This window comes from Penaeus japonicus, unplaced genomic scaffold (genome assembly GCF_977035675.1).
Source record: "Penaeus japonicus unplaced genomic scaffold, GWHDUDI00000001_assembly GWHDUDI00000029, whole genome shotgun sequence".
In the NCBI taxonomy this organism is placed as follows: Eukaryota; Metazoa; Arthropoda; class Malacostraca; order Decapoda; family Penaeidae; genus Penaeus; species Penaeus japonicus.
In genome coordinates, this window is record NW_028234431.1 from 2,913,684 (window position 1) to 2,921,516 (window position 7,833).

The 7,833-nt window shown below is 43.8% G+C and overlaps 1 protein-coding gene across 1 annotated transcript in view; it reads right to left on the reverse strand.

Moving 5' to 3' along the window:
• Window positions 1-7,833, reverse strand: part of LOC122261831 (prolyl endopeptidase FAP) — a 180,962-nt gene that overhangs the window by 73,112 nt on the left and 100,017 nt on the right. The gene's annotated exons all lie outside the window — the stretch shown is intronic.

Consider the following 7,833-nt stretch of genomic DNA (forward strand, 5'->3'; position numbering starts at 1 on the left):
ACATTGAGTTAGGTTAGGTTATTTTTTTTTCTAGGATAGGTTAAGTTGAAAGAGGTAGGGAGAGGGGGAGGAGAGAAGGGGGGAGAAGGAGAGGGGAGGGGAGAGGGGAGTGGTAAGAGGAGGGGGAGAGAAGGGGAGGCGGATGAGGGGGAGGAGGAAGGGGTAGGAGGAGGGGGGTAGGAGGAGGGGGAGGGGGAGGTAGAGGGGAAGGAGAGAAGGGGGGAGAGGAGGAGGGGGAGAGGGGAAGGGGGAGGCGAACGGGGACGGGGAGGGAAGGAGGAGGGAGAGGAAGGGGAAAGAGGGGGAGAGGGGAGGCGAACGGGGAAGGGGAGAGGGAGGGAGAGAGAGAGAGAGCGGAGGGAGAGAGAAAGAGAAAGAGAAAAAGAGAGAGAGAGAGAGAGGGAGAGAGAGAGAAACCATAGTTCTGGGTCAGTCACCCTTTCTCGTTGCAATAAGAAGATGGATGGGGGGAGATACAGAGAGGACTGGAGAGAGAGAGAGGGGGGGGGGGGGGAAGAGAAAAAGAGAGAAAGAGAGAGGAAGAGGAGAGAAAGAGAGAGAGAGAGAGATAGACAGATAGATAGATAGAGAAAGAGAAAGAGAGAGAGAGAGAGAGAGAGAGAGAGAGAGAGAGAGAGAGAGAGAGAGAGAGACAGAGAGAGAGAAACACCATAGCTCTGGGTCAGTCACCCTTTCTCGTCGCAATAGGACGCGAGGCAAGAAGTCTCCAGGAAACCTCCATGATAAGAAGACGGAGAATATTCTAGATGCAACGTTGATGAGATTAATTGTTGAAACCTCGTATACAGTAATGGTGATTAAGATAATGTTGAACAAGTTAGGATACTGAGCCTGGCGAAATAATGAACGCAATAGACCGCAGTGTTCAACTAGATAAAGATATTGAACGAAACAGACATAATGTTCAACCTAAATCGCTGAATATTTCGTTCAACAATGTTTCACAAGATAAAATACCGAACAAAATCCATAACAAAGATCGAACAGATAAGATATTGAACAAAATAGACAGGAATGTTCAACCAAATAAACAAATATTCTTTCCATTAAATGTTAAACAATATACAATGCGGAACGAGATATAAATATTGAACAAGAAGCACATTAAGATGTTGAACAACCGACCAGAGGAATGAACAGGATCGCCCGGGAATACCTGAAGGTGAATAATTCTACACGCAGACACCCACAGGTACAATAAAGAGGGGAAAGACGCAACACACACACACACACACACACACACAGACACACACACACACACACAAAAAAAAAAAAAAAAAAAAAAAAAAAAAAAAAAAAAAAAAAAAAAAAAAAAAAGGAGGTAGTTTTATTTCGTGTCTATGTAACGATTTGTTATTTTCTTGTAATGCTGTTTATTTGTGAAATGAGGCACATAGACAAAACATAAATATAAACATTTGTTCTGTATGAACAGATGGATCATTTAATGGATAAGATACTTATGATTTTACTTGAGGGGGAAAAATTACACTCGAAAGAGAAAAAAGAAAGAAAAAAAATGTTTCTACCATTCTTTTTCTTTCTCTATTTCTCGTTCATCCAAAGTACCAATATATATATATATATATATATATATATATATATATATATATATATATATATATATATATATTAATAATCATATTCACATCTTACGCCTAAAAAATAGAACAATTATACACAACCATATCCTAAACACACACATAGAAACAAACACAAAAACACACATCTAACCCTCTCTCCTTTCCTCTTCTGAACCTAAACATAGAACTCTCATCTCTAAACATCAACTCAGGCCAAAGTATGGCAAAAGTCAAACAGTAATAGACTTTATGTAGAACCTTTTAACGAAAGTACTTTACTCGAACATTTATAGTGCGGTATTGTCACAAGAGGTTTCTTCCGCTCGTGAACTGGTTCGAAGGTTCGAGAAAATTATCTCTGTCTCAAGAGCAGTGCCATGAGATCACTGTCTGTGTGTGTGTGTGTTTGTGTGTGTGTTTGTGTGTGTGTGTGTGTTTGTGTGTGTGTGTTTGTGTGTGTGTGTGTGTGTTTGTGTGTGTTTGTGTGTTTGTGTTTGTGTGTGTTTGTGTGGCTGTTTGTGTGTTTGTTTGTGTGTGTGTGTGTGTGTATGTGTGTTTGCGTTTGCGTGTGTGTATATATTTGTACAAACGGACGTGTCCAAACATGCATGTGCGTGTCCATGCACGTGCGTTCCTGTGTCCGTATTCCTATCTGCACGCACTAACCTACCTAAATATCTACCCACTTACGAGCCTGCGCCCCCCGAGTGCGCGAGAGTCCCGCAGGACACCCAAGGACTCCGCAGAGCGCCGCGCCGTCACATCCTCATCGGACGCACATCAATACCGGCAGGACGGGTCGCAGGAACAGCCGCTGAACGTGTTCCACTCGTGTTTAATCTTCCACGAGTCCCAAGATGCAGCATCCCCGGCATCTCCTTCTCTTGGCTCGGGTGATGCTTCGGCCTTTGTGCAACTTCGTCTTGTTGTTGTTGTTTTTTTTATGATTATTTACAACTTTCATTATTTTTTCATATATGTTTTGCTCTTGTTTTTTTTTCTTGATTTTTTTGTCTGTTTGTTTCTCTTCATTCAATTTCTTTTTTTCTTATCGTTGTTGTTTGTTTTTCTTTATTTCTCTTGTTTTATTGTTTTAATTCATTTTTTTGTCGTTATCAGTATATATATATATATATATATATATACATATATTATTGTTACCAATTCTATTTATTTATCTTTTTCTTCCTCCTTCACCCATTCATCTTTCTATTTCATCAACTTCTCTGTATCTTGCTTTCTTCATTCATCCATCTCTCATCAACTTTATTCTTTTATTCCTCTTCCTCTTCGTCCTTCCTTCATCCAACCTCATTATAATATATATATATATATATCATCATCATCATAGACGATGATATAGATATATATATATATTATTATATATACTATATATATATATATATATATTATAGGTATATTATATATATATATATATAATTTTCTATTTTTCTTATTCTTGTTTTCTTCCATCTCTCTCTTTTACTATCATCATTAACTTCTCTTGCTTCATCCGACCTTCCCTTTGCCCTGTCATCCACGTGTCATCCGTCATCCATTGGGATTCTGTTGCTTTCGAGTTTTTTTTTCATTTTTTTTCATTATTTATTTATTTATTTATTTATTTATTTATTTATTATTATTGTTATTACTATTATTATTATTATTATTTATTTTTTTTTTTTTTTTTTTTTTTTTTTTTTACAATTGAAGAGAATCCTTACTTGACGTTTAGTTAGGAATGAGTTATGGTGAGTTGTGGTGATGCGCTGGAGGTAATTTCGATGGTGGTGATTGTAAGATGGTGGTGAAGGTGGTGAATTTAGCGGTGGTGATAGTGGTGATGGTAGTGGGGATGGTGATTGGATTGTGGTAGTGAGTAGGTAGTGGGGTTGGGTGATTGTGGGGGTTGGTGTTTAGGGGGTGGTTTGGATAGGCATGGGGTGGTAGGGGGGGGGAGCAGGGTGTATGGGTGGTGATGGAAGGGTGGTGGTGATGGTGGTGAGGGTGGTGAGTGTGGGGGTCTGGTGGTGGTTTGGGGATGGTGGATCGGTGGGGAGGGTGATGGGTGGTGGGTGGTGTAGGGTGTTAGGGTGTGGTAAGGGTGATTGTAGCGGGGGGTGGTGAATAGGGTGGGGTGAGGTTGGGGGGGATGGGATGGATGAAAATGAAGATGAACAAAGACGACATTCAACATCTAAGGGGCTTCAGTAAAGGATGAAGATTGGGTCGCTCTCGTGAGTGGGGTGGGGCCGTTACGCATGCGGGTGCGGGAATCTCGAGAGCGCGACGAAGGGCGGGAGTATGGAGCGCTGGCGCGCGGCTGCGAGCGAGATGGGACGCGAGCGTCGAGCCCGCGATGGAACACGAGAGAACAGAAAGAAATTCCAGCGCGCGAGCAACAAGAACACAGAGAAAAAAGAACGACCCAGGCAGGCCAGCTAGAGAGAGCGCGCGCTCTCTCCTCTCTCTCTGACCCTCCCCCTTCCCCCCTGCTTCCCTCCCTCTCTCTCTCTCTTCTTCCCCCCCAACTCGCGCGCGAGAGCGCGCGCACTCTCTCGGCGCGCGCGCGCGCGCTCGCAAGACAGAAAAAAGCAGGCAAGAGAGGAAAAACGAGCGAGACGGGACTTGGGAAAGGTATGGCGCGCGCTGGGGGCCTATGAAAACCTTTCAGACCGGCTCTCTTTTTTCCTCCTTTCCTTTCCTCCCCGCCCACCTCCCTATTTCTCTCTCTTCCCTCCTCTCCCCTCCCTCTCCCCCCACCACTCTCTTTCCTATCTCCCCCCCCCCCCCTCTCTCTCTCCCTCCCCCTCCCTCCCTCCTTCCCCCCCTCTCTCTCTCTCCCTCCCCCCCTCTCCCTCCCCCCTCCCTCCCTCTCTCCGTCCCTCTCTCTCTCTCCCTTCCTTCCCCCCCTCTCTCCCTCCCTATCCCTCCCCCCCTCTCTCTCTCTCTCTCCCTCCCTCCCCCCCTCTCTCTCTCCTCTCCCTCCCCCCTCCCCCTCTCCCCCCTCCCTATCCCTCCCTCCCTCGCTCCCCCCCTCCCTATCTCTCTCCCCCCCTCTTCCCTCCCTCCCCATCCCCCCTGCTCTCTCTCCCTCCCCCTCTCTCTCTCTCTCCCCTCCTCCCCCCCCCCTCTCTCTCCCCCTCTCTCTCTCCCTCCCCCCCCTCCCCCCCTCTCTCTCCCTCTCCCTCCCCCCCCCCCCCTCTCCCTCTCCCTCGCCCCCCCCCTCCTCTCTCTCTCTCTCCCTCTCCCTCTCACTCCCTCCCCCCCCCTCTCTCTTTCTCTCTCTCTCCTATGCCCTTTCATTTCTCCATCTCCCCCAAAATCCCCCAAAGCCGGCGCATCATGTTCCGTTTTCTCCTGCAGCGCCTCCTTCAGACATTCCACGGCGCTGGAATCGTTATTTTCGTTTTCTGAAAACTGTCTGTCACTTTCTCTTCGGTTTGTTTGCGTCTCTTGGTAAACTCTTTCTTTTCTGTCTGGCTTTATCTGTCTGTTTGTCTATCCGTCTGTCTTTCTTTTTTCTTTTTATTTACTTTTTTTTTCTCTCTCTGTCTCTGTCTCTCTCTTTCTCTGTCTCTCTAACTCTCTGACAGTGTTTCTATTTCTCATCCTCTTTCTCTCAATCTCCTCTCATCTCTGTCTGATTGTTTCTCTCTCTCTCTCTCCATCTGGCTGTCTGTTTGACTCTCTGTCTGTCTGTCTCTCTGTCTGTCTGACTGTCTGTCTATCTGTCTGTCTGTCTCTCTCTCTCTCTCTCTTTCTCTCTCACACACACACTCTCTCTCTGTGTCTCATCTCTCTCTCTTTCCTTCTCGAATTAAGTTTCCTCCCCCCCCCCCCTTCTGTCCCTCTCTCCTCCCTTCTTCGCCAGGTTGAAATGAACTCAAGGCTTTGGAGTTCAGATCAAATTTCTTCAAAAGAGAGAGGGATGGGGGGGGGGAGGTGAAAAGGAAGAGGAGGAGGAGGAGAAGGATAAGAAGAACAAGAATAAGAAGAAAAAGAAGAGGAGTAAAGGGAGGAAGAAGAAAGACATAAAAAAGAAAATCAAATACAAGAATCAGAAAAAAAACAAGAACAGAAATACAAAAAAATATATAAAATAAAAAAACGTATTCTCCCATTGCCATTTTTCTCTCAGATCTGTCTCGGATTGTCTTGCCTAATCGAATAAAGTGTCCCTTAACCTCATCTGCCTATCCGGGTGTAATCCTGCCCTCAGCGCTGCTTAAGACGGTCTGACTCGCTCGTCATCTGGACATTCCTCTCCTACGTGGGGTGGGGGTGGGGGTGGGGTGTAGTGGGCGGGGTAAGGTGGGGTGGGGATGGGGTTGGGGTGTAGAGGGCGGGGGTGGGGTGGGGGAGGGGGTTGGGGTGGGATGGGGGGGGAAGGTGGGGTGGGATGGGGGGAGGGGGAGGGGGGAAGTGGTACTATATTGCATCACGGGGGTGGGGTGGGGGGTGGGGGTGTAGAGGGTAAGGGGAGAGGGGGAGGTGGCACTTTGTTGCGTCACGGGGGTGTGGGTGGGGTTGGGGTTGGGTGGGGTGTGAAGGGTAAGGGGAGGGGTGGGGGAGGAGGAGGAGGGGGGAGGTGGCACTTTGTTGCATTACGGGTTAGATGAGTTGGCTGTGGGGATGGGTTTGTTTAAGGGGGTTGGGGGGGGATGGGTAGGAGGGTGGGAGGGTGGGTTGGAGAGATGATGGAGAGAGAGAGAGAGAGAGAGAGAAAGTAAGAGAGAGAGAGAGAGAGGAAGAGAGAGGGGGGGGGGAGAAAGAGTGAGAAAGAGAGAGAGAGAGATAGAGTGAGTGAGAGAGAGAAAGTAAGAAATAGAGAGAAAAAGTGAAAGAGAAAGAGAGAGAGCGAGAGAGAATAAAGTTGAAAAAAGAGAAAAAGACAGATAGTCAAACAAACCACCTGAAAATGTGAAAATATAATTTCGGTAATTACATTATTTACGTCCCGTGTTTCCAGTGATAATAAAAAAAGCTATTCCTTCAAGCCACGAATTTCGATAACTTACTTGATATTTAAACATCTAATTAAATATTCATATAAAAAGACCAGTAAGCCGATGAAAAAGACTCGTTACAAAAGTAATTAGACAAGTATATATAAAAAAGTCCGAAATAATTATTTTTTATCTATTCATTCATATATCTATTTATTTATTTATTTATTATATATATATATATATATATTTTTTTTTTTATTATTATTATTATTATTTTTTTTTTTTTTTGGGGGGGGGGCTCTTAACACCAAATTAAGAATTAATTAATCAATTCAAACACATCCCTGTTCCGAACTCTCGAGCATTGGCAGAGGAATGAATACAAAAATATAGGGCTGGATGAGCGAATGAGAGAAATGGATTAAACGAAAGAGGAATTTGTTTTATTGTTTCATTCGCTTTTTGTCTTGTTGATTAAGATGATACGTTGAAGACTTTGTTGCTACGCGGTGACTAGACGAATAAGTGTGTGTTATTCTTATTTTTACTTTTACTTGTACACACACACACACACACACACACGCGCGCGCGCACACGCACACATACATACATACACATACACACACATACACACACACATATATATATATATATATATATATATATATAAATATATATATATATATATATATATATATATATATATAAAGAGAGATATCTCCATCCTTTTTTTTACTTCCGGTAATGACGTAAGGAATATAACAACGACAACAACAAGACGAGAATAACCTCACTTATTTTGCGAAACGAACACAATGTTGATTTAACAAGTGAAGGTCACTTTAGCATGACTAGTCATAAAGCTGCATTCCTGTGACCTCATTAAGGACCCTTTTCTTCTGCTTATTAGTATCATTATCATTATTCCCTTTTTATCATCTCTATTTTCATTATCATTATCACCATCATTATCATTATTGTTATTATTATCATCATTTTATTTCGGTCCTCTTTCAACATTACGTTTTTTTGCCCATCTCGTGATTTTCCATAATTTTATATCAGTTTTATATCTATAATCTCGTTCCCCTTACATATAATTACTATCATTATAATATCTCATCTCCCCAAATCATATATCTATCTATACATTTTACCTGCTATCTCTAACTCTTCATCTAATCCATTCTCCATTCACCCTAATTATCCTTCACAAGTATACATCCCCGTTATTCATCGCATAACCCAACCAATCACGGAGGAATCTGATACCAACC